Source organism: Miscanthus floridulus, chromosome 9, assembly GCF_019320115.1.
Source record: "Miscanthus floridulus cultivar M001 chromosome 9, ASM1932011v1, whole genome shotgun sequence".
NCBI lineage: Eukaryota > Viridiplantae > Streptophyta > Magnoliopsida > Poales > Poaceae > Miscanthus > Miscanthus floridulus.
Window position 1 is genome coordinate 48660870 of NC_089588.1, and position 27675 is coordinate 48688544.

The following is a 27675-nucleotide window of genomic DNA, read 5'->3' on the forward strand; positions in this document are numbered from 1 at the left end:
TGCTATGCTCTTGATTCTCTAGTGAAGTGGTTGTAATTGATTACGGTGGGAGAGCAGGGTACGGAGCATGTCATAATTGAGTCTGGAGAGATTCACATGGGTTTTGAACAGGGAGTAGTGTATAGCAGGTTTTTTTACTCCCACTTTCTAGTATAAATAGAGAAGTGATTATTATCTGCTCCCCAACTCAATCTGTGCAAGATTTAGCTATTTGGTTGGAGATGAATGATTCCCATGGAGAATCACTTCCAAAGAGCATTGCCAAATGACCCCTAAAATTTTATATTACTCTCTCTATTCTAAATTATAATCCATTTTGACTTTTCTAGATATAATATACTAAGAGCATAGCAACTTATAATTTTGCAACAAAGGGAGTGATATTTTTTTATATGCGATTCTTCATACTTTTGTGAATATCCTTACTGAAGATTTATATAATATAATTAATGTGTACCCTGCACAAGACATTTATATTTCATAACGAGGGAATATATCTTCTTTGATTTTGATGTGTAACGAGTTAATGGGCATCCAACCTATGGATCCACTCCATTCGCTTGAGCTTATCAGCCAGAATCAGCTCTACTTTTCAGCCATGAAACAGTGTTTTTCTCTCACAACAAATAAGCCATACAAATCAGCCGTAGCCACAATAAGTCCTGCTGTCCTCCTTCACGAAGCCACCCCTTAACATCTTTTACTCTATTATTAGGGTTATGGAAAAGAATGTTAACCATGGAGCTAATGCCAAGGAAAATCAACAATAACACCACTTTGGACCTAAAATACTTTGTGGCTAAGTAGACTTGTTGAGTTATCTGTGTGGATCTAGGGCTCAGTGGGGGAATAACCCCCGATACCCATAGGGCTTCACATGGGCTGAGCCGCCAGGGGAGGCCTAGCCCACAAGACTATGCCGCGCGGAGCACGGCACAGGTCGGCGTGTCCCGTAAGTCTACGTGAAGATCCTTGGCGATCAAGGAAGATCTGTTTGGATATGCTAGATACCGTAATCTCTGTAATTCCTATCGTGTAAACCGATCAGGATTGATGTAACCGACCTGTAACCCTACCCTCGAGCTATATAAGGCGGGTAGGGACCCCCTCATTTTCATCCCATCTCATAAAAGAATCCACCAAAGACACAGGGCGTAGGGTATTAGTCAAGCTAACGTCTTGAACCTGCCTAATCATTGTCTCTTGCGTTCTGTGTCACCATCTAGTTCCTTGACGCGCACCTTCACCGATTCATCTACTACCATGGACATACCCCTCGGTAGACTACCAATCAAATTTCGTCGACAGTAGCATGCCAGGTAGGGGGTGTGCATGCTGAATCCATGGCGAGCCAGATGGTCCACTTTCCAAGCTCCATGGTCCTTCCCGAGCAAGGCCAGACCTTCACGGTTGGATCCATGACCTGGGTCATCGGCGTCGATGGCATCGGGAAAGATCGTGGAGGCGGTGCAGAATCACCCTATGTAGATCGTGTTAACATCTGCAACAACATCTCCAATCTCGGTGCCCCACCGCTGGGTTTGGAGATCCATCGACAATGATGATATGATCACATCCATCGATCAGGTCACCAACGGCTTAGCCGAATGTCTGTCTCTCACGGAGTCGATCTTAGATGGGTCTACCATGAGCAACGAATTTCCTACACTCCAAGATCATCAAGCCACTGTGACCGAGCGACCTTCTCGGCCACATCGTATGAGGCATCCAGATTCAGATCTTATGATCATGGCTACTCTGGAGGGGCGCGTAGTGCGACGCCGACCACTCCCTGTTATCGGCCTACGCTTGGCCAATTACGAGGCCCCGATGGAGAACCCACCGAGGCCCTATCCCTTTGGACTGGAGGGTGCGGGATCCGCGTACCAGAACACCATCCACCACCTTTTCATCGACCATGTTGAGCGTGACCGCGCCAGCGACCTCTACATGATTGATCCGACTAAGTCCGATCAGCCCACGCCCATGGTGAACATGGTGAATATTCGCCAGCTTCTGAAGGAATCCCTCCACAATGTTCTGGATGAAAGCTCCGACCAGTATTCTAAGGGCTCGACCAAGACCGCCTCTAGCTGCCCTACCTTCCCTCTGGGATTCAGGGGCATGCTTTTTCTTGTTAGCCATGATAGCGTCACTAGAGACGGTGAAACCGCCGACGAGCACAAGGCTCGCTTGGCGAAGAACGCCCATCGCCAATGTCACCGAGATGCAGAAGGTGCTCACGGGGTAGACGAGGATGCAAACGGCCGCCATCATCGCAATATGGAGGAGGAGTTCGACATGGAGGGCATCTAGCTGGTGCAGAAGACGCCAAGCACCAATCTTGCCATTGTTTACAACGAGCTGGAGAAGCTCCCTCAAACTCTAAAAGTCAAGAAGATCCAAGCCCATGTCAAAGCGTCTCAAGTCCAAGTAATTGAGATCTAGAATCCCGATCCACCTTATTCGACTGCATCGGCTCACAACCGTTGCTCCCTCCACTCCCATCGCAATAGAGGGAGTCAGTACTAGGTCTCCGAGCACCCTTGACCCCAAGCAAGAGGCCCCTACCTCTATAGAGGATCCAAGGGCAACTATGAAGGATATTCAGACCACGGCGGGCACTCCCCTCGTCCACAGGGTTGCCGCGGCGGCAACTGCAACCAGGAGGTGAATCAACCCCTATCGCATGACATGTGTGAACATATCAACACCAACATCGATGCTCGTGATCGCATAGAGAACAGTAGGTCCGCACGCTATGAGGCCAAGATGGAACACCAGTGCTAGTTTGACACCAAGCATGGAGCACCTGGTGTCACCCAAGCACCACCTATCACCGGTGCCTCTGGACTATGCCCCTTCACCGTGAGGCTCCAAGCAGTTTGATGGTCAGCGGGCTTCAAGATCTATGGGGTAGACACCTATGATGGCAAGGACAACCCCATGCAGTGGCTAATACTCTATGAGATCGCCATGAGAGCCGTGGGAGGAAGTGAAGATGTGATGGCAAATTTTTTGCCCATCATGCTAAACCAATCTGCGAACAACTGGCTCCTAAGCCTACGGGAGGACTCCATCTGATCTTGGGACGACCTCAAGAAACTCTTCACCAACTACTTCATGGCCACGTGCAAGTAGCCCGACACCAAGTATGGCTTGGAGAAGCTTCATCTAACCTTCGGGGAGCCCCTATGTAGCTTCATCAGGCACTTCTCGGAGATGAGGAACTCCATCCCCAACATTAGCGATAGCAAGGCCATCGCGTTCACCAAGGGGCTCCATCATGAGCAGCTCCATGAAAAGCTATACCACATGAGGCCTGTGACCATCAGCGAGCTATTGCAAGTAGCAAATGGCTACGCCGTTGTCGAGGAAGCCTAGTGGGCTGCCCGCTCTTTTCACCACCAATGCTGCAACGACGACCATCGCGAGGAAAGGCGCTACAATGATCGCGACCACCGCCACGACAATCATGAACGCCACCACGACGACCGCGAGCATCGACGTGATGACCACCTAGATAGCTCGAGAGGTAGACAGAGCCATCACTGTAGGGCTAATAACTCCGTCAACACCATCAACGCCCGTTGTTGGTATAAATTAATGCACACAGTATAATCCGCAAGCGCATGTATATTATACTGATATAGCAATTCATTGGGAGTACACAATTTTATATCGAACTCGAGGAAATGTGTGTGAGAATAACCAAATCTAACTTAACCCAACTTCACAATCAAGGCTACATAATAGGAGCGTAGAGGAGACTGCTAAAATCTTCTAGTTCTAACTTCGGAAAGCTTTTTCTTCTATTGTTCAATTCTAGGGATATTACTAGAGAAAACACAGGTAGAGTATGTTTCCTATAGTAACAAGGTCCTGCTAGGCCTACTAACAGGAGGTGGACTACAAAAGATTCAACGAGGCTATAAGAGTCACCCTCGCGAGCTACCACCAATCTAGAAAATAGGGTACATCCACGAGTAACCGAGTCTAAGCACCACGCTTACACTACGAATACTACTTTAACCTAGGAGCTACAACTATTAAAGTACTCAAAAGAGAGTCACAAACCTGAAGAACAATATGAACAAGATGCTTACTTGAATTAGAAGTCGATTACTAGAGAAATATCAGAAGCAAGCTCAAGAACTTGATTCCGCCAGGGTACAAGCCATAGAGAGAGCACCGATAGGCCGGGACTCCTCTGAAACTCTTCCCTCTCACTCTATCTCACAATCTCTAATACAAGACTAGATCCTATCGAGGACTAATCCTCTCTTGATTGCTAGCCCTGATCCTGGTGGACATATGAATTAGGGTTTCTGGCTTCTTAGCTCTCAGGATCAAATGCCAATGCCCTAGAGGGGGGTTTTTAGGCTGGTATATATAGACCAGAGCATCAATCATGAGCCCTCGGATCAAACTAACTTGAATAAATGGTATAGATGCATCCTAGGAGGTGGTGGAGAACCAACATAGCAATAGGGATAACAGGTGGGACCCCTAGGGGCCAGGCAGCCTACATGTGGGGTCGCCTAGCCCCACATGTCAATGACATGTGTCCCGCTTCGGTGGAAAGCCTCCTGGAGTCTTCTAGAGTTTTCCTATGTCGATTACGCGGTGAAATTCCATGATTTCCTTTGACGAATAGGTCCTCCTTGACGGTTTTCTGATTAAATCCTGCTGAAAACATAGCTTCACCAAAACTCATGGAATTTGTTAGTTTAAACCCCTAAGTCTACATTAGCGATCCATTTTAGCCATTTATACAAGTTATATTGATGGTTTATGATGAGTGTTAACTACCGTCAACCATGCGCTAAGTGCACCCACAACACCGACTACACCAAGCTCATGGACGGTCTATGACCTATTCACAAGGACGCCAAGCATACCATGGGAGAGTGTAGAGGCCTAAACAAGGCGTTCTATGGCAACACGTCGAAGAGGTCATGACCTAATAACAACAAAACCGAGGATGGCCAAGGTGAAGATCGAGAGAGGAACAAGGGACCTTCCTATCAAGACCCTACCAAGACCGTCGCTTCCATCTTCGATGGTCGACCTACCTCTAAAGATAAACAAGGGCAGAAGCTTGTCACTCAATGCATCATGTCAATCGCTAGCTACGATGAACCCATCGCCGACCCCAAGTACCTCGACTGGTTGAAGCACCTGATTACCTTCTCCCGGGCTGACTAGTGGGTAGATATTCCATGCCTAGGGCATTTTCCGCTTGTCCTAGAACCCATCATCAAGGACATGCGCTTCCAGAAGGTCCTCATCGATGAAGAGAGCACCCTCAACATCCTTTTTGCTGGATCCCTAGAGGAGCTAGGGCTCAAGAAGGAAGACCTCATCCCCATTGACTCTTCGTTCTGGGGATTGTCCTCGGGAAGGCTTCTCAACCCCTTGGATAGATCACACTGCCGGTGTAGTTCGGCATCGACAAGCTCTTCCGCACCGACTACGTTAAGTTCCTGGTTGCCAACTTCAACACAGTGTACCACACCATCCTCGGCCGACCAGCTCTCACCAAGTTCATGACCGTGCCGCACAACACGTATCTAGTACAGAAGATGCCGACAGATCAAGGGATCCTCCCCTGTGGGCCAATCTCGATGTTGCCTACGCCTATGAGAAGGAAAGTTTCATGCTAGCTGAGGCTACCGACATCTCCATCCACATGCAGGACTGCCTCGCTTCCTCGCAGCAGATATCACCAGAGGACCTAGAGATCCCCACGATGGAGGCCGTCCAAGCATCAACCAAGTCCAAGGAGGTTGTTGACGGTTGTTAATGTCAATCATAAACCGTTAATATATCCTGCATATACACTTAATTCCATTACAAAACATAGGTATAGGCCGACTTTTCCATAGTTGATACAACCCTGCTCTTCTTTTCCCCATGCTCCCATCGCTCTAGCACGCTGGTTTGCAATCCCTCTGATCAATATTGCTTTGTTTCTATAAGTTTGACTATTGTTTACAAATTTCGTACATGAAAATCAAACTTAAGATGTAAAGTAAAATCAAACTTTGTGAGAAGAAGCTTTTGTGACAAGTAAGGCACATTATTTAAAAACATGGGACAAATGTTCTATGCTAATTAAAATGTATTTTGCCATACATAGAAGATGACCTTTAGCTCTATGACAACGCTATCCTTGTTTGAAATTATTTGTACATCCCTTTGGGTATGTGTTGTCCACTAATCTAAAACAATGAATGGAGCAGAAGGTTCAAATAAAATGCCAAGATCCACAAAAGAAAAGACAAAAGGATGGCTTGATAAGAGGATGAGAAAGGAGTGTGACATAGGAGACAAGATGCAAGGTTGTCAAGCAATGAAAGTTTCAAGCAAAAGGAAAAGACCATCACAAGTCATCTACTCTTCATCATGTGGTGTCATCACACTCCAATGATGTAGGTAACATCTTAAGGTAAGTGGTCATTATTTAAAAGGCTTTCCTTTGATCTTGCTATTCACATAATTAAAGAAACAAACATGTTTGAGTTACAACTTTGCTTGATTCAATCTGATTAACTCAACATGGCTTGTTCCTTAAGCTTGCTCATAGCACCACTTTCTTGATCTCATAGTTTAACCAATTGAGCTAAAATGTTGTATATCGTATCTTTGGAAGATGATAGTCATAATCGAGTAAAGTTTGATACATTATGTTAAGATGGACAATCCTTCCATATGTTAACCAACTCCACTCTTTTTGACAAATGTATTCAAATGTCACAATCATCCTTCAGATCTTATCACCCATGTTGAAAGAATGAACAGTGCACATAACATCAATCTTATCATGATTCAATGTACCTAAGGCTAGAGAAGTATAAATAAGTTTTGGTTCTGTTGGTATTTTCCACCAACAGAGCCCATGCACTTGATCTCTACCTTGTCTTTATGAGCAGAACACACTTTGAGCAAAGTGTGGGGGAATCGATCCTCCAAATTGTACAAGTGAAAGTTCTGAACCGGCAATAATGATGCACACAAGATGTCACCAGTTTCTATTACTGATGGTTGACTTCGAAATGATAAACAAGGAGGAGGAACAAGTTAAGAAAGAATGAACCTGTCAAACCTAAATCGAACTCAAAACCAAAGACGGGTTTGGCAAAATAAGGTGGCACCACCATTAGAAGTGCCACTACTAGAGGCACCACACTAAAGAATCCTCAACTTCAAGAGTGAACCATACAAGGTATGTTACATATTCATGCACAATGGCAGGTAAGCATGGGACACGAGATGGCCAGCCTCCAGCAACAATAGCAATAGCAAAAATCAAAATTGGGAGGCTATGTTCCAGCACCTCCACATTTGCCCACCTCATTGAGCAACCACGACAACAACCAGCTTGGGGGAGAAGGCAGCCCTCGTGTATCTATATAAGTATTTCTTTTTTATTATTCTTAGTTTGCTTTATTTATATTTTACAAAAAAAGATGAATAACTAAAAATGAAATAAAAAGTTATCTTTATAGAAATATATATAGTTATAATGTGTGATCTAAAAAATGAAAACAAAAATAAAAAGAGTGTGTCTAGTTTGCTTTAATCTAATTTTAGGAGCTAAATAAAATAAAAAGGACTCTAAAGATAATCTCTTAAAATAGAAATGATGATTAGTTTCTCTATTGTAATTCCTTTCAAGTTCCTAGTTTTTAGCCTTGAATTATCCTAAATTTTGGATAAGATTGTTTGGATATAAGGATTTACTCTTAACTTGAAACTCATGGGTAGCTTATGCTTGATCTAAATCTAGGTAATTAACGGATATGATATGAGAAGGTCTAAGCTACTGTTATCTTGTTCCAAGTGACACTAAAGTTCTAAAGATTTATCTTTTGAAAAACACAAAAATGCTATGATGAGTTCCTATATGACAAAGCATGAATTTCTACCAAAGCCATACATGTTATTTAGGCTAGGAAAACTTTGACATTTATGCTGCTTGTTTTTGCATTGAGTTTTGTCAAGCTTTGTTGACCCTTATGAGAGGTTTGTCATGCTCTTAAAATCAAGATCACATACACACCACTCAAATATGAACTACTCCTACAATAGGGGTAGGCACAAAAACATGCCATTCCATTTAGATCCACCTCAAAATGTTCTACTTCTACACTGGGAGTGAACACAAAAACATGTTTGTTAGGTTTTTCATCCACCAAATTAATGCTCCAAGTTCTTTAAGCTATCTCTCAAAGTTTTATTGCAGAAAAAGAGACATGGGGCTATGCAAAAGTTATTCATGAAAAAAGAGAATTAAGAACAATGGGTACTTTGATGCCTGCCTGAAAAAAGAAAAGAAAAAAAAGAGAGATGAATAAGATAACTCCTGTTCTATCACAAAAATATTTCTAAGTTTCAAGAGAGAGATATGTTTTCAAGGAGCAAAGTAGAATTAGGTTAGCCACCACATATATCCACCTCATATATCCACACACATGCACATCTTGATTTGATTGTATGACTCAACTCTCTTTGGATCCGTTGTTTGACTTTATAATATATGTATTGCAAGTATGCCTGAGCTTTCTCCCTACCTATGAACTTCACATAATCCTTAGTGGTAGGAAGAGAAAAAGGCATAACATCTTTATTGCCTTGTTGAGGATCCACAAATACCACATATATTGTGAGACTTAAGAGTGTCATACAATGGAATCTCTGAGTTTTATTTTAAAAACTTATAAAAACTCTGGAACAATGGTTGAACAAAGAACTTAAGACAGTGCTTGACTTGATCATTCTGTCTTTCAATTACTCAAGACCCAAGTGAAGGCTAAGAAGCCCTATGGTTGAAGGTAATATGGGTAAGTTTGAAAGTCATATCAGTTTATTCTAATCTAGAGGAGAATTTTTGTTTGAACACATGTGTACTTTTGAGGTATGAAAATATTGTAGCAACTCCTGATCCATTGTTCTAGTTTAACTTTGCTCAAGGACTAACAAAGGGTAAGTGTGGGGGAACTTGTTGACGGTTGTTAATGTCAATCTTAAACCATTAATATATCCTACATATACACTTAATTCCATTACCAAACATAGGTATACGGGTTTAAACTAATGAATTCCATGAGCTTTGGTGAATATGTGAATGTAGGAGGATTTATCTAGAAAACAGCTCCCGGGACCACCGTCATACACTCTAAATAGGCAAACCAACATCAACAAGTGATTCAACCTGTGAAACCTATGAAAGACGACTCAAGACGGAGCCCAAGCCTTGCCACCAGAAGGAGGAGCCCACCTGGCACCATAGTGGGTTGGCTGGCCCAATGGGGAGGCCACCCGGCCCATGGGGGTGGCCCCTCACTCTCTGCCACCGCGTACACCTTGCTAAGATTTGGACCCTTGATTTTAAGGTAGTTTTAGGTCAATTTATCCAATGGTGATCGAGGGAGTTAACGCGGATCAATGATGTGGCGATTCCTTGCCCCCTACTCCACCTCAATTCCTTGCCCCCTACTCCACCTTGGCCTATATAAGGGCACCTACACCCCCTCCCTGGAGCCATCCTAAAACCCTAATTCATGTCTCTCATTCTGAGATCAAGATACACTAGGAGGATTAGGTCTAGACTCTCTAATGTAGTCGATTAGTAACTCGGGAGTGAGGCTCGAGTAGGGCTCATGCTCAGGATTCGAATCTAGTCTTGGAGGCTTGGCAAAGCCTTGTACCTTCATTTCTATATCTTGTAAGACTTATTATCAATTCATTATATTCCTTGCTTAGTTGAGGTTATCATTACTTTTGTGTGCGAGTTCATAGAGCGCTTAACCTGCTAGCTAGTTTACCATGGTTGGGCTAAGTAGCCAAGCCTCGTGTAACCATGGTGCTTATATGATGCTCTGCCTATGAGTACACCTAGTTCTCTGGTTGTATGGTAGCAGCGGGAGGTGACAACCCCTTCTATCCTATGTAGTCCACTCCGAATTAAGTAGGTTCTTAAATTGTAGGACCATAGTCATGTTAGTAGAGTTATCCTTTTGTGGTGCTCTACTGTCTAAGCGGCGTCCCCAAGTGCACAAGAGTAGAGTTAGTCTTATCTATAGTCGGGTATATATATACTTTGATCCTATAATAAGAATATCATAGGAATCTACCTCACCCCTTATTCTCCTGAGTTAACTAGTTTACATTATCTTAGTAATCTATCCCCTGAGTGTCATTATACATAAATTTCTATCATTACATTTACCCCTTACTCTAGCTGTGCTGGTATGTTGACTGATAGATGTTCCTGTATTACTCAATAAGTCTTTACTCCACTGTTTTCCTATGGTAAAATGTAAATAACGATACCTGGAATACTCCTGGTAAAATGCTACAATGGTATTTTGTGTGCTTGCGGAATCCTTCATATTCTATTTGCATTAAAAAATACCAACAGAGGTGAAGGAGGTGGCCCTCATCCTCGGCGACAGATCTAAGACCGCTCGGATCAGGGCTAGCCTCAAACCTAAATAGGAAGATATGCTCATTAGCTTCCTAAGGGAGCACGTCGACGTGTTCATGTGGAAACCTATGGACTTACCCGGCGTACCTCAGGAGCTGATCGAGCACTCCTTAAATGTCTCGGTGACTACCAAGTGGATCAAGCAGAAGCTTCAATGATGCATGCAGGACAAAAAGGACGCCATTAGGATAGAAATAACCTAACTTTTAGCTACCGGTTTTATCAAAGAGGTGTATCATCCGGAGTGGTTAGCCAACCTGGTTCTTGTAAGAAAAAAGAATAAAGAATGGAGAATGTGCGCTAATTATGCTAATCTCAACAAACACTGCCCTGAAGACCCCTTTGGCCTACCTCGCATTGACGAGGTCATAGATTCCATAGCCAGTTGTGAGCTCCTATGCTTTTTAGATTGCTACTCTGGTTATCACCGGATTGCCCTAAAGGAAGAAGATCATATCAAGACGTCGTTCATCACTCCCTTCGGCGCCTACTGCTACATGGCCATGTCCTTCAGGCTCAAGAACACAGGTGCTACTTATCAAAGAGCAATCCAGCGCTGCCTCAAGGACCAGATTAGGAAGAACGTCGAGGCCTACGTCGATGATGTGGTGGTTAAGTCTAAGACTACCGATTCCCTCATCGCTGACCTCACCGAAGTCTTCAAAGCTCTCAAGGTGTACTGATGGAAGCTGAATCCCACTAAGTGCATTTTTGGTGTCGCATTCAGTATCCTATTAAGCAACATCAACAGCCACCATGGCGTTGAGGCCAATCCAGAAAAGATAGCAGCGGTAACGAACATGAAACCACTGACCTATGTCAAGGACATTCAAAAAATAATAGGGTGTATGGCGGCTCTCAGTCGTTTCATATCCCGTCTAGGTGAAAAGGGGCTTCCCTTTTTAAAGCTCCTCAAGGCCCAAGAGAAGTTCATCTAGTCAGAGGACGCTGACAAGGCATTCGCCGAGCTCAAGTGATTCCTTACTTATCCTCCAATCATGACTACCCCCAAAAGGATGAAACCCTGCTCATGTACATTGCAGCGACTAATCGGGTGGTCAGCACAGCCATTGTTGTCGAGCGTGAAGAGGGTTGACACGCCTACAAATTCCAGCGCCCAGTTTACTTCATCAGTGAGGTCCTGAATGAGTCTAAGACTCACTACCTATTGACGGTCGTTAACACCAATTATAAATCGTCAACATAACTTGCATATATACTTAATTCCATCACCAAACATAGTTATATGGTTTGATTCTAACAAGTTCCATGAGTTTTGGTGTTCTCAATTGTCTCGTAGGATATTTAATTTTTCATAGAACAAAATTATCTTAAATGGTGAATTGGAGTGCACCATTGCGAAGAGCTCATAGAGCTGATCGAAATGGATATATTATTTGCTATATTTGGAGCTCAGAATGAAAAGATGTAAATTTCGCAAATAAAAGAAAAACTCCACATCATGAGTTGTGGGATTAATTGGGCCTAATTTAGAATTTGGCCCATAAAGGCCATGTGCATTTTAATGAGATATGGTGGAAAGTTTAGTACTAATGAGGCTAACTAAGAGGGGGAGGGTGCCAGGCGCCCCATATATAGTAGCCCCTACCCCCCCTCCCTAGAGCAATCCTGAAACCCTAATTCATATCATCATCTCAAGATCAGGGCATCAAGAGAACATTAGTCCTCTATAGGATCTAGTCTTGTAAATGAAAATATTGAGTTAGAGAGTGAGGGAAGAGTTTGGAGGAAGTACCGGCCTGTCGGTGCTACCTCTACAGCTTGTACTTTGGCGGATCTAGGCTTTTCTAAATCTACATCTAAGATACCTCTGGTAATTGATTTCTGTTTAAAGTAAGTTTCATGTTCTTCAGTTCACAGGTTTATAGTTCTTTTGAGTGCTCTAGTCCTTGTAAGGTCTCTGGATTAGAGTAGTAATTGTTAGCATAAGTGTGGTACTTAGGCTATCAGCTACCTATGTTTGCTCCCTGTTTCTTGGTTGTGTGGTAGCAGCGAAAGGTGATAGCCCCATCTATCCTTTGTAGTCCACACCGAATTGAGTAGGTTCTTAAATTAGTAGAACCGTAGTCATGTCGGTAGATTTATCTATTAACGGTGCTTCACCGTCTAAGCGGCGTTCCAAAGTGAACACTAGAATCATAAGCCTTGCTTTGCATAGGGTCATAACCATAAGAATCCTCTCTACTCATAGCTTAAACATTGATTGCTATCCCTAGACAAACTATTTGTTAGACAACACACACACGTTTCCCCATGGATACGATACTCGATAATACTCCGGGTGAAAACTACTTCGATACCCGTGCGCTTACAGATTTTGTCTCTATGTGCCTCCATAGGGGTCAACAAGTTTTCTGGCGCCATTGCCGGGGATACGGTTGCTGTGATTTTGTCAAACCAGGTTTGTCCTTGTATCTTTTTATTTTATTTATCTTTAAGCATGGATAACATCATGCCTATCAATCAATTTGCTACTCCCATGGACGCACAACTAGAGCCACTGAAATCTTTGAAACCTATCCTTACATCTAGCTATGAGTTGCGTCCGTCTTTGATAAATTTGGTCTAGGAACAATTGTTCTTAGGAGAAGGTGTTGAAAACCCATATACCCACCTACAAGAGTTTGAGCAAACATGTGCATGCTTGCATATCGTAGGCATGTCACATGAATTTTTAAAGTGGAAGCTATTTCTGTTCCCTTTGATGGGACGAGCTAAACACTTGTATATCCAAACCGTAGGAAGTGTACAAGGAGATTGGGAAGCTCTATGCTCTAGCTTTTTCTTATCTTTCTTTCCCATCTCTAGAGTGGGTAGCCTTCGAAGAGAGGTTCTATCTTTCAAACAGAAAGAAAAAGAATCTCTTGGTGCGGCATGGGCATGTTTTAATGACCAAGTCAACTCTAGCCCTGACTTTGCCACTCAAGACTATATGCTTTTACAACACTTTATATGGGTCTTAGTGGGGAGACCATATAGTTTCTTGATACATCTTCTAGAGGTGCCTTCTTACATTGCTCTGCTAGTGAAGGGAGAAAAATCCTTAGAAAAATCTGAGAAAATACCCCCTACACCAGCATTCGTGATGATGGCCCAGAAGACGTAGTTGAGGAAACTCCTTAGGAAGAACTTGTGATAGTTGAGCCTAAGCCTTTAGCTACTCCACTTGAAGCCTCAACTGTCCTCCAAGTTCCTGAACCACTGAAGGAGGAAGAAATCCCCCCTTTAGAAAATATGATTGAATTCGAGGATGAGCTCTTCTCTGATTTTGTAAACACCTCAAATTATTATGCAATAAGGAAATCTCCGGCACCATCAGTACCTAACTGGCATCTTCCTAACCCAAGCGAAGAGAAATTCCTTAAAAAGACCATGAAGGAGTTGATAACGATCATAAGCAATGAGTGGTTGGGAGAATCCAGGCTTTCTCCTAAAATCATTCGTTTAGATTCTCCCTCCACCTCTATTCATTGTCAGGTTCGTAAAACCTACTTCAATGCTCTTTATAATCCGGTTATAGGAGTAAATCTTATGTCTAAATCTTTTGCACATACCCTTCCTGAAAAAATGCAATTAACTCCAACAACCAAACTCTTAAAATGTCTCTTAGGGCAAATCCTTCCTAGTGAAGGAAATTTTCACCTCGTCCCTTTCAAAGTAGACAAAACCAAGGTGTACTTTAGTTTTTATGTTTTCAATATTTGGGAGTTCAATCTTTTGATAGGGCATCCAATAGAGAGACTTCTACATCAAGGAAGAAAAGGGGGTATAAATGTAAGTCTCAGGAAAAGCCTAAACATGTCCATCCCCTTCACTCGCACGTTACATGTTAAGACATAGTTGAGCCCCGAGCAAGATCCAATGGAGGAGATTATGGTAGTATCTCTCCTAGAAGCTTCCGACAAACATCTTGAAGAAGAAGCCCAGGATTTCATCCAAAAAGAAGAAGAACCACAAGATCCTTTCCCTTTTTATGAAACTTGAGAGCCGCCAAAACCCTCCATTGTGCTCGAACCCCTTCCATCAGGTTTGAAATATGTTTTTCTAAACAATGATAGGGAGTTTCCTGTGATTATTAGTGATAAACTCTCTGAAGATGAGACCCTTCGGCTCCTTACTATTTTAGAAAAGCATCGCTCTACTTTCAGTTACTCACTCGAACACCTCAAGGGGATTAGTCCTGCCCTTTGCACTCATCGCATTCCCATAGATCCAGCATATCCACCTCCTAGGGAGCCCCAACATAGGCTTAACAATATGATGAGAGAAGTTGTTAAGAAAGAGGTTTTGAAACTTTTGCATGCAAGGATAATCTATCATGTGCCATATAGTGAGTGGGTAAGCCTGGTACAAGTTGCACCGAAGAAAGGGGGCATGACTATGGTAAAAAATGAAAAAGATGAATTAATCCCACAACGAACAGTCATAGGATGGTAGATGTATATTGATTACCGAAAACTTAACAAGGCAACAAAGAAAGATCACTTCCCATTACCCTTCATCGTTGAGATGCTGGAACGGCTTGCAAAGCATTCATTCTTCTATTTTTGTGATGGGTATTTAGGTTATCATCAAATCCAGATCCATCTTGATGACCAAAGCAAATCTACTTTTACTTGTCCCTATGGAATATATGCTTATCGTAGGATGTCTTTTGGATTATGCAACGCACCAGCTTCATTCCAAAGGTGCATGATGTCTATATTTTTTGATATGATAAAATAAATCATGGAAATTTTTATGGATGATTTTTCTGTTTATGGAAAAACTTTTGATGATTGCTTAGAAAATTTAGACAAAGTTTTGCAAAGATGTGAGGAAAAGCACTTGGTCTCAAATTGGGGAAAATGTTATTTCATGGTTAGAGAAGGCATAGTGCTTAGACACTTGGTGTCCGAATGTGGGATTGAGGTAGACCGAGCAAAGATAGAAGTAATAGAACACCTACCGCCTCCCACAAATGTCAAAGGGGTACGAAGTTTCCTTGGTCATGCGGGGTTCTATCGTCGTTTTATAAAAGATTTTTCTCATATTGCTAGACCCCTTACAAGTATGTTAGCCAAGGATGCTCCCTTTGAGTTTGATGATGAGTGTTTAAATGCTTTTCAAATCTTTAAGAAAGCACTCATCTCTGCACCAATCATTCAACCTCCTGATTGGTCGCTACCTTTTGAAATCATGTGTGATGCTAGTGATTATGTTGTGGGGGCAGTTTTAGGTCAAACAAAAGATAGAAAGCATCATGCAATTTCTTATGCTAGTAAAACTCTGTCAGGACATCAACTTCATTATGCAACAACTGAAAAAGATCTCCCGACTGTTGTTTTTGCTATTGACAAGTTTAGATCTTACTTAGTAGGAGCAAAGGTTATTGTTTACACTGATCATGTTGCTCTTAAATATCTCCTTACTAAGAAAGATGCTAAACCTCAGCTTATAAGATGGATCCTTTTGCTTAAGAAAGGAATAGAAAATTCTATAGCCAATCACTTGTTAGGAATGTAGTTCGAGAATCCACAGGAGTTGCCTATCAATGATTTTCTATGGGACGACATGCTCCTAAAGGTCATAGAATCCAACCCCTACTATGCAAATATTGTTAATTTTATGGTTGCATGGTATGTACCATGAGGGGAGAGTAAGCAGAAGCTCATCCATGAAAGTCATCTCCACCTATGGGATGAACCATACCTCTTCTGAGTTTGCTCTGATGGACTGCTCAGGAGGTGTGTTTCGGTTGAGGAAGCAACCAAGATCATCGAGATATGCCACTCATCACCATATGGAGGACATTATGGGGCATTCTGCACTAATGCTAAGATCTGGCAAAACCATGTATGATGACATCAAGGAATTCATACGGAGGTGCTCCTGTGTCAAAAACATGTGAATATCAATGCAAGAGACGCCTTGCCACTCACCACCAACCTCCAGTGAGAACTCTTTGATGTTTGGGGAATTGACTACATGAGACCATTTCCAAAATCCCGACAGAGCGAATACATCTTGGTGGCAGTTGATTATGTCTCAAAATGGGTTGAAGCTTTACCATGTCGAGCTGCAAATTCTAATAATGCCAAGAGGATGTTTTCAGAGACCATCTTTCCACTCTTTGGAGTTCCACGCATGGTAATTAGTGATGGAGGTCCTCACTTCATTGATAGAAAGTTCTGACGCTTCTTATCCGATCATGGGGTCCATCATAACATCACAACACCATATCATCCTCAAACTAGCGGACAAGCAGAAACATCAAACAAGCAAATCTAGAATATTCTGTAGAAGATTGTTAATGAGATGGGAATAGCATGGAAAGATAAGTTACATGGAGCATTATGGGCTTACAGAATAGCTTACAAAACACCTCTTGGAATGTCACCATACCAACTTGTCTATAGGAAGACATGTCACCTACTTGTCGAGTTGGAATTCAAAGCTCATTGGGCCATAAAAAGGTGGAACATGGACTTTGAAGTAGCTGGAAAGAAGAAAAAATGCAACTCTCTGGGCTAGAGGAATGGTGAGAAAAGGCATATCATAATCCAAAAATCTACAAAGAGAGGACGAAAAGGTGGCATGACAAAAGATTGAAAAAGAAGGAATTCAAACCAGGTGACAAGGTGTTGTTTTTTAACTCTAGAGTGAAATTGTTTGGACATGGGAAACTACGAAGCAAATGGAAGGACCTCATAAGGTAATTAGCACATCGTCTCATGGAGCAGCCACACTTCAAAATGACAAAGGTACGCTTTTCAAGGTAAATAGTCAGCGTTTAAAAGTTTTCCATGACACACAATTGCCAGAAGAAGAATTGGATATAATTAACTTCATAGAATTTAAATAACATTTTCAATTCAACTTTTCTTCTTTACTCTACAAAAAACCCTTAAAAACCATGTTTACCTACTAAAGTATTGCCAGGATCTCCCTAGTCTTTTGTTGGTGCTTGTTTCCAAATATTGTTTATGCAAGGTAACCGAATTCAAGTGTGGGGGAGGCAAACCTCCCAAGCAGAGCACAGCATCAACAAATGTTGAAAGAACGATGACATCAACCAACTTGGGGGAGAAGGCACCCCATGTATCTAGGTAAGTATTTTTTCTCCTTTTGTTTTATTATTATTAGTTTGCTTTAAAATATATGTGTTAAAAATATGAATAACTAAAAGCAAAAATAAATAGTTATCCCTATAATAGTAAAAATGAAAACAAAATAAAAAGAGTGTGTCTAGTTTGCTTTAATTTCTTTTGAGAGCTAAATAAATAATAAAGACTCTAAGGCAAATCTCTTAAAATGGAAATAATGAATAGTTGCTCAGTTGTAATTCTTTCAAGTACCTAGTTTTTAGCCTTGAATTCTCCCGAGTTTTGGATAAGATTGTTTTGATATAAGGATTTACTCTAAACTTGAAACTCGTGGGTAGCATATGCTTGATCTAAGTCTAGGTAATTGACGGATATGATATGAGAAGGTCTGGGCTGCTGTTGATCTTGTTCCAAGTGACACTAAAGTTCTAGAGATTTCTTTTGAAAAACATAAAAATGCTACATGATGAGTTCCTGTATGACAAAGCTTGAATTCCCACCAGAGCCATACATGTTATTTAGGCTAGGCAAACTTCCACATATATGCTGCTTGTTTTGCATTGAGTTTTGTCAAGCTTTGTTGACCCTTATGAGAGGTTTGTCATGCTCTTAAAATCAAGATCACATACACACCATCCACATATGCACTACTCCTACACTGGAGGAAGGCACAAAAACATGCTTTCCATTTAGATCCACCCAAAAATGTTTTACTCCTACACTGGGTGTGAACAACAAAAACATGCTTGTTAGGTTTTCCATCCACCAAATAAATGCTCCAAGTTCTTGTTGATATCTCTCTCAAAGTTTTGTTGCAGAAAAGAGACATGGGGCTATGCAAAAGTTATTCATAAAAAAAGAAGAAGAAATGAAAATAGAGAATTGAGAAAAAAATGGACAAGTGTCCGAGATATTGAAAACAATGGATACTCAGAGGCCCACCTAAAAAAGAAGAGATGAATAAGATAGCCCCTGTACTCTCGCAAAAATATTTCCAAGTTTTAATAGAGAGATATGTTTTCAAGGAGCAAAGTAGAATTAGGTTAGCCACCATATATATCCACCTCATATATCCACACACATGCACATCTTGAATTGATTGTATGACTTAACTCTCTTTGGATCCATGTTTGACTTTACAATATATGCATTGCTATGCTCTAGCTTTTGTCCCTACCTATGAACTCCACATAAAGCCTTAGTGGCAGGAAGAGAAAGGCATAACATCTTTATTGCCTTAGTAAGAATCCACAAATATCACATATATTGAGAGACTTGAGAGTGCCATACAATGGAATCTCTGAGTTTTATTTTAAAAACTTACAAAAACTTTGAAACAATGGTGGAACAAATAACTTGAGACATAGTGCTTGACTTGATTGTTCTGTCTTTTAATTGCTCAAGACCCAAGTGAAGGCTAATAAGCCCCATGATTGAAGGTAATATGGGTAAGTTAGAAAGTTAGATTAGTTTATTCTAATCCGGAGGAGAAATCTTGTTTGAACGCATGTGTACTTTTGAGAGTAAAAACATTGATGCAACTTTTGATCCATTGTTCAAGTTTAGCTTTGCTCAGGGACTAGCAAAGGTTAAGTGTGGGGGAGCTTGTTGATAGTCATTAACACCAGTTATAAACCATCAACATAACCTGCATATATACTTAATTCCATCACCAAACATAGTTATAGGGTTTGATTCTAACAAGTTCCACGAGTTTTGGTGCTCTCACTTGTCTCATGGGATATTTAATTTTTCATAGAACGAAATTATCTCAAATGATGAATTGGAGTGAACCAATGCGAAGAGTTCATCGAGCTGATCAAAGCGGATATATTATTTGCTATATTTGGAGCTCAGAATGAAAAGATATAATTTTCGCAAATAAAAGAAAAACTCTACATCATGAGCTGCGGGATTAATTGGGCCCAATTCAGAATTTGGCCCATAAAGGCCATGTTCATTTTAATGAGATATGGTGGAAAGTTTAGTACTATTGAGGCTAACTAAGAGGGGGAGGGTGCTAGGCGCCCCGATATATAGCAGCCCCTACCCCCTCCCTGGAGCTATCCTAAACCCTAATTCATATCCTCATCTCAGGATCAGGGCATCAAGAGAAGATTAGTCCTCTATAGGATATAGTTTGAGTTAGAGAGTGAGGGAAGAGTTTGGAGGAAGTACGGCCTGTCAATGCTACCTCTATGGCTTGTACTTTGGTGGATCTAGGCTTCTCCATGTCTACATCTAAGATACCTCTGGTAATTGATTTCTATTTAAAGTAAGGTTCGTGCTCTTTTGTTCATGGGTTCATAGTTCTTTTGAGTGCTTGAGTCCTTGATAGATCTCTAGATTAGAGTAGTAATCGTTAGCATAAGCGTGGTGTTAGGCTATCGTCTACCTATGTTGGCTCCCTATTTCTTGATTGTGTGGTAGCATCACTTTGTAGTCCACACCGAAGTAAGCAGGTTCTTAAATTAGTAGGACCATAGTCGCATCGATAGATTTATCTATTAGCGATGGTTTACCGTCTAAGTGGCATCCCAAAGTGAACACTACAATCATAAGCCTTGCTTTGCATAGGGTCATAACCATAAGAATCCTCTCTACTCATACCTTAAATCTTGATTGCTATCCCTAGACAAACTAATTGTTATACAACACACACGTTTCCCTGTGGATATGATACTCGATAGTACTCCGAGTGAAAACTACTTTGATACCCGTGCTCTTGCGGATTTTGTCTCTGTGTGCCTCCACAGGTGTCAACACTACGCCATCTTGATTATATCCCAAAAGCTCTGCCACTATTTTGAGGCCTACCCTATAGCAGTGGTTACTGAGTACCCACTCAGCAACATCCTCCACAACAAGGAAGCCAGTGGTCGCATCATTAAATGGGCGGTCGAGCTCAGCACCTATACCATTGAATACAGGCCACGCCAGACGATCAAGTCACAGGCACTCGTCGATTTCATCGCTGAGTGGATGGATTTGCAGACTCATGTCCCTATTGACCACCCCGAGCACTAGACCATGTATTTTGACGGATCCCTCAATCTTGAAGGCTCTAGGGCAGGTGTATATTTCATCTCTCCATCCGGGGACAAGCTTTGCTACGTCCTTCGGATCCACTTCCAGGCATCCAATAATGCTGCGGAGTATGAGGCGGCATTGCATGGTCTCCATATAGCCATGGAGCTTGGCATCAAACACCTCATGGTGTATGGTGACTTTGCACTCGTCATCAATCAACTCAACAAAAACTAGAGCTGTACCAACCAGAAGATGGACGCTTACTATGCGGTGATAAGGAAACTCGAAGATAAGTTCTATGGAATTGAAAACTATCATGTGGTTTAGGCTAACAATCAAGCAGTCGATGAGTTGTCAAAGTTAGGGTCAACCCAAGCGGAAGTTCTAGCCGGAGTTTTCATCCAGGACCTTATGACCCCTTCCATTAAGCAGGGGCAAGAAGGCATTGAAGAAAAGCCACCTGTCGAGCAGATAGTCGTAGTGGTCCCTAGATCGAGTAGTGATTGGAGGACACCTTTCATCAAATACCTAACCACTGTAGATGTCTCGATTGACAACACAAAGACAGAGTGCCTCACCCATCGTAGTAAGCATTACATCCTAGTCGATGGAAACTTGTATCGCAAGAATGCCAAGGTAGAGCTACGTCAAAAGTGTGTCTCCATAGAAGAAGGTGAGAAGATACTCAAGGAGATCCACGCCGGCACCTACGGAAATCATGCAGCCTCAAGAACACTAGTCGGCAAAGCCTTCTGAGCTAGTTTATATTGGCCCTCAGCCATCATCGATGCAAAAGCACTCATTCATCGGTGTGAAAATTACCAATTTTTTGCTAAGCAAATCCACGTCCCAGCTCAGGCTCTATAGACAATTCTTGCTTCTTGGCCCTTCACATGTTGGGGACTAGATATGATTGGGTTGTTCAAGCCTATGCCAGGAGGTCCGCTGGGTCTACGTCTGCATCGGCAAGTTTTCCAAGTGGATCAAATACAAACCCCTTGTTCAAGCTACAACAAAAAAGGCAGCTGAGCTGCTCGATGACATCATCCATAGGTTCGGCCTCCCGAACAGCATCATCACCTACCTACGTTTCACGTTCACTGGCAGCGACTTCTAGGATTTCTAAGATGAAAGATGCATCTCAGTCAAGTATGTCTCGGTGGCACCCCGAAGGGCCAATGGCCAAGTCAAACACGCTAGTGGCATGATCCTAGACGCATTGAAGAAGCGGCTCTATGAGAAGGAACAGAAACACCCAAGCAAATGGCTCAAGGAACTACCAGTTGTAGTCTGGGAACTAAGGACCTAGCCCAGTCATAACACTGGCGTCTCCCCGTACTTCATGGTTTTTGGCTCTAAAGCTATATTACCTATCGACATTGCCTTCCAAGCACCCAGGGTGGAGAATTACAATGAGGAGAACTCTGTCCAAGCTCGGCTTATCGAAGTTAATAGCTTAGAAGAGGAATGTCTGGTCACCTATGTTCGGATGGTAAAATACCTCAACGACTTACGAAGATACTACAACCGCAGTGTCAACTATTGATTCTTTGTGGTCGGAGACTTTGTACTCTGTTGGAAACAGAAGATGGATGGGATGCACAAGCTTTCTTCACCTTTGGAGGGACCCTTCATCATCAACGTGGTCACTCGACCAGGGTCCTATAGATTATACGACATGGATGAAAGAGACATCCCAAACTCCTGGCGTATCTCCTTAGGTGTTTCTACCCTTGAAACGTTCCATTAAAAGGTATGCACCTTTCATATTTGAGTATTTAATAAAGTTTTTCACCCTGATGTTTCTTCATATTGTTTTTCCTATGATTACTCGCTAAGCAATCTTTCTTCGTGTATACCATCTTAATGTTGATGCTCGGATGTCCCTAGAGGTGGCCCTGTCTCTTGCTTCTCCCTACACATGCACGAGCATCCGCCCTCTGCATTATGGGTGAACTCCTTAGTGATGCCTTGTTCTTCCTACATGCACACGGGCTCTGTAATCCACGTTATGATTAATGGGCTAGCTAGAGCTGGAGACTCAGCTATAAACTAACTGGCCGGACGGTTTATAAACTAACTTCATTATAACACTAAGTCTTTGCCAAAAGCTCCTAAGACCTTTTACACAGCATTTAAACATAAGTTCTCTCTAATCTATTGGGCACTGCTCCCTCCTTTGCTGAACAGGTCGATGTCTTCGACCAACCTCTTTGCCAGTTCTTCCACCTCGTCCTCCAGTTTGGCAATTTTCATCGCATTCGTACCTCAGGCAAAGCTGGTCACCACCCATTCAAGGTCCACCGAAGGGTAAAGTGATCGCAACTGTTTACAACAAAATTTGGGAAGAAGAACGCGGGAACTCAAAGCTTCCAGGATTGTGTCATCAAGGAATCGATTAGATGTGAATCGGTATCAGCTAATTTAGATGTGATGTCAGAATCATCTATTTATGGATGACATCAGCAGACGGCGTTAATGGGCTATACTTGAGTGGTGCCAGGAAGATGTGTCAGACTCTACAAATAAGGAAAATTGGGGTCCAGGTTATTATTAAGTTAGGAAGTTTTTTTTTATTCCAAGAATTATAATGAATCGTATTTGAGTAGGATTGATGTTTAGGTTCCGGGTATAAATATTAGACCCTGGTTATTGTAAAAAGAGGAGATGAACACTCAATCAATACAATCTTTCTGGCTTTCGCCATCACATTAGGAGTAGGAGTACTGTAGATCTCTGCGAGTTCTTCAGCAAACAGGGCTGCATCAATTGATTGACCTCCAGCTTGCTTGTGAGTACCGTCATGACTTGTATTGTGCTTGTAAAGCTGCATCAGCTAATTGATATTTTATGAGCCATAATATAAGTTAGTTATCGATCTGTATCATAGTTTGTAAGGCTGCATCAGCTGATTGATCTCTTATGAATCATAATATAGATCAAAGTTATCGATCTTGTGTTAAATAACTTGTTTAATACAATATCACCAGTAATTGAATCTGCTAAGATTAGTAAGATTTCCTTACAGTTTTTTGTTAATTCACCAGTTATTGATTTTGCTATAATTAATGGTTTATTAATTATAACAAAATCACTCGATCGAGATAGAGATAGATCGGTATCATATCATCTCAACTGGTCGTCCTTTGATCTGGTCACGCTTTAAATCTTATAATTGATGGCTTAATTCCGCTATACTGGTTGTTTTATTTCTATTCCATTCAAACATAGTATGCATCCAAAGATATGTTTCAATCATGAATAAACTCACTAGTTAAGGTAATCTAATCTAATGACACTGCCATAGCGGCATCGATCCGGTCGAACCTCACTGGTAAGACTTTAGATTAGAAATTATCGATTAGTGGTCTTGTTCATGATCAAGATATGTACTCTATTTGTTTGCTATGACTACATCGGCTATTTTAGCCGATTTGCCTATACTCTCACGCATATAGCATGTTTTCATGAATCTATCAACATATGGATGGTTTTATATATTCTTTGGCTTTAGTTGATTATCATTATCATAGCTGCATCGATCTGATCGAACCTCACTATTGATGGTAATGGGTTAGACTCAAAATTGTTTATAGATTCATTTATATTATACAGTCGATTTGTTCGCATGTTATACTCTTTTCATCAAACTTATCGGCTCAACGCTTTATATCGATCATGTTCCATTTAGTCGATGATGCTTTCTGATGTTTCATGAGCATCGATTATTTTGATTTGTATCATTATCATTTAATATTAGCCAATAATCCTTGATTTAAAGATCTTCATTTTAGGGACACGCTGAATATCAACTATTATTCGATAGCCTCATTGAATCAGTTATCTAGCCGTATATTTGGAACTGTTTGGTGTAACACCAACATGTTCCATCTTAAATTACTAATAAGATTTTCTCTCCTTGTCAATTGTAGGTCAAATTGACTGGCACGTCATTGGGTTCTCAGAATCGGCTGGTTCTGTGTTGAAGCCAAGCAGATCTCTAGTTTCGTTCCACCTAGATCTTCTAGCTTGTAGTGTGTTGATCACATCGCCACATTTTTGTATCAACACACTTTTTGGCATGCCCGGTGGGACCACAATTGTCATGGTGGTTCACAACAACAAGGACATTCTTATGATACCTTATGAAGACTTACCTGATGAGGATAAACATGTCATTGAAGCTATCAACAAATCTGTTCATGATGCAATGCTGAATCATAATACAACTTTCTTGAATACATTCCACAATACCATGAAGGAGGTGTTTCATGGGTTTCCACTTGATCGGGTTGTATTGGCTTATTATAATATTTCACATTCATCGACTCAGGGGACTAATCAAGTCAGTACTAGCCATCAAGAAGCAGCACTAGCTAAGAGTGATGATGCTCAAGCAATTCAGAATTCATTTGAGCAAATTCAGGGTGCTACTACTAATCAAATGCAATATAATCCTAGATTATCAGATCAGCATGTACAACAGCCGACAAGGCAAATTCAGAATCAAATGGTTAATTTTGGTACATCAGGCCAAATACCACCGTCGACTCAAAAAATAGCACCATTGGTTCAAAGGATTCGTAGACATATAGATCCTGATGTTTTCAATCAAAGATTTCAAACAGTAAATCAGTAATGGGCTCGACAGATAGATATTCCCCAAGGATATCATTATGGTTCAGATTATAATACTCTCAATATAATTTCAAATCCAGGATATCAAGGAACTCATAATTTTAATCTGCAGATGGGTCAGCAATTGCCAAGAAATTCAAACTCAAATGCTGATGAATTGTTGCTCAGAGTAACCGAAATAATGAAAATTCAGTTTGGTATAAAACCAAAAGGGCAGACCTTTTTGTATAAACGTCCATATCTAGAGTGGTATGATTTAGTGGCCCTTCCTATGAATTATAGGCTTCCAGAATTTGCTAAGTGCACTGGTCAAGATTGCACAAGTATAATAGAACATGTTAGTCGATATCTACTCAGTTGGGTGAAGCCCCTGTTGAAGAAGCGCATCGAGTTTGTTTCTTCTCTTTGTCCCTGTCAGGACCAGCTTTCACTTGGTTTTCATCACTAGCGGTTAATTCCATTACCAATTGGAGTGATCTTGAAAAGAAATTTAATACATATTTCTACACTAGGATAGGGAAAAGAAAGATCACAAATTTGACAACTATAAAGCAAAGGGCTAATGAATCGGGTGTTGAGTTCCTTTAGAGGTTCCGAGAAACAAGAAACTTATGCTTTTCGTTGAATTTGATTGATGATCAGCTAGCTACATTGGTCATGCAAGGAATGTTGCTAATATGGAGAGAAAAGTTGCTTGGGTAAGAATTTGACAATTTAGGTCAATTGGCTCAACGGGTGGCAACACTCAATAGCCAATTCTAGAATATGCGCAGAGATACCCAATTCTAGAATAATGTTGCAATCGCTGAAGCTTATAATCCATATTTAGTCGATGATGATGATGAAGAAGAGGAAATTGCCGTAGCTGAATGGAATTGGGGTAAAAAGATAGTAATGGTTCCAAATCCTTAGGGAAAAGAAGTTGAAGAGAGTTATGATTTTGATGTTACAAAAGCAGACAAATTTTTTGATTTCTTGCTTGAGAATGGATAGATTAAACTGCCTGCCACTCATGTTATATTACCTCCTAATCAGTTGAAGAATAAGAAGTTTTGCAAGTACCACAACACTACTTCTCATACTAGTAATGTTTGTAGGATTTTTCGGCAGCATATTCAGAGGGCTATTCAACAAGGGAAGCTTAAATTTGATACAACTCAAAAAATGAAAGTTGATGATAATCCTTTCCCAAAGGATTAGAATATGGTTGATGCTAAGTTGTTCAAAGGGAAAGTTAAAGTTTTAACATTAGCCAGGGCAAGAGAAACTAGAATAGTTGATCTAGAGATGCAAATATCGACTAAAGAATATAGAGAAATTAAAAGGCGTCGTGACCAACAAAAGAGCCGATATGAGTAGGGAGAAACATCAAGAGATGGTGCAATGAGACAACGTGTTACATCTCGAATTATGTTGAATAAATGGCAATGGCAGAAGGAGAAGGATTATCAGCGCTGGTTAGAAGAGAAGGAATATCAACGTCAACAAGAAGAGAGATATGAAAGAGAACAAGCTGAGTCACATTGGAATTACCTTTTCTTCAGACATTATTGGAACGAATGTTTGAGATTGCCTACTAGGAATAATTGCCTAGAATCTAACGAACAATATTAGGAGTTTAGGCAATCTCAAGTCAACTGCCGGTCTATCCATGATCGAATTGAATATCAATGTAATGATGTGGATCGGTGCTTAAAAAATAGAAGCATTCATGATCGGCTTGGAAAGTGAGTTGTTGATCAGAACTAGGCCGATTATGAAGAAGATGATGAAGAGTATGTTTGGTAGGAAGGACAGTGGTGTTCAGGAGGTTTAACAAGAAGTCAGAAGAGAAGAGTACAATGCCTAGGGAGCAGAGAATTAGAACAGGCTCAAAAATCTAGTAAACTACAAGTATGGCGTGCTAAACAAACAAACGATAAGGGTCAACCATCGGCTAATATTTAAATGGCTTTTCTTTTACCATCTGAATTTAAAGCTCTAGCAGATCAAAAAGTTTATTCGGATTTTGATGAATCAGAGTATGAAGATATGGCAGCCCAGTTGACATTGATACAACAAGCTATATTTGATAAACCAATTAAGCATCGGCATTTGAAGGCTTTATATGTGAAAAGTTTTGTTGATGGGAAGTCGAAGAGTAAAATGTTGGTTGATGGAGGTGCTTCTATTAATCTGATGCCTTATACTACTTTTCGCAAGCTTGGTAAAGGACTAGAAGATCTAATTGAGACTGACATGATGCTTAAGGATTTTGGGAGTAATGTGTCCAAGACCAAGGGGGCAATAAATGTTGAATTGACAATTGGAAGCAAGACTTTGCTCACTACATTCTTTGTCATTGATGAAAAGGGTTCATATAGTTTACTCCTTGGTCATGATTGGATTCATGCCAATTGTTGTGTACCA